Below are 1,172 nucleotides of genomic sequence, written 5' to 3'. Positions count from 1 at the left end.
TCCTTTTCACATCCATGCAAGTGGAGGTATAGATATGACGTCAGGACAAGGACAAGACGAAAGATTGAGAGAACCTCACATTTACAAGGTTTTGACCTTTGATGTAAGGTGATTCTCTTGCTTTAACATAACAGGTCTATTGAGAGGTACAGCTTACTCATTTCAAGTACAGTGAATTATGTGGGTCAAGTTTGTTTTCACAATGTGCAACCAACACCAAAATCAATTTTAGAGCCTTTGAATCACCTCAAAATGAAAGTTCTTAACCATGAACAGCCATTCCTCATTCCTCCACCTGGCTTTCCATCCTCTCCCTAACCTCCTAGCCTAAAGCAGTTATTTATCTGTTTCTATGGATTTACCTGTTCTTTGAATCAGTGTTGCTAATACTCCTGTGTAGCAATAGGTACAGATACTTTCTGAAGTTCTGGGATGTTATGGATATATATTGTAATACCTAGAACTAGCACTATAATGTAAGGCAAAGCCTTTAAGTCATAGATTATTATTTAGGAAAAATGAGATAATGATGAAAAAGGTCAATCTGTCAATAGCAATCACAAATGTAGATGCACCTAATCACTGAGTTTTCAAAAACACCTGTGGCAAAACTGATAGAATTATAGGGGAAAATAGATGATGGATTAAAAATTTCCTGACATAATATTAGCAAATTGAATCCAGCAATGTGTAAGAAAATTTGATTCATCATGCCAAAGTAAACAGATTTTATCACAGGGTGTGAATTTGATTTAGCATTGGAAATGCAACCATTGTAACATACCTTGTTAAAATAATAAAGGAGAGGAACTGCAGTCACCACCAGCCAAGGCCCCTCCTCCATTATCATGGGTGGGTGCCACTCCTTCGTTCTCACTGGGTGCTCGCCTGGTACTGAGGCAGCTCTTCTGCTTGCCCTGTGCTGCCTCCTGTCATCGCTGCTTCTGCCCACTCCTGGACCCCAGGACTGGTGAGGAGACTGTGTCAGTGGAGCTGCATTCAGACACAGGAGACCAGGTTCAGTGACACAGATCTGCTTTATTGCAGGAAGGCACAAGCTTATATAGGGGTAGTGGTCCAATCACAGCACAGCAAGTAGGATACCTTATTAGCATAACAGGTTTAGCATCCTATCACAGCACAACAAGTAGGATACCTTATTAGCATAACAG

Source organism: Nannospalax galili, unplaced genomic scaffold (genome assembly GCF_000622305.1).
Source record: "Nannospalax galili isolate Female #2095 unplaced genomic scaffold, S.galili_v1.0 scaffold698, whole genome shotgun sequence".
In the NCBI taxonomy this organism is placed as follows: Eukaryota; Metazoa; Chordata; class Mammalia; order Rodentia; family Spalacidae; genus Nannospalax; species Nannospalax galili.
This window is presented reverse-complemented; position numbering follows the sequence as displayed.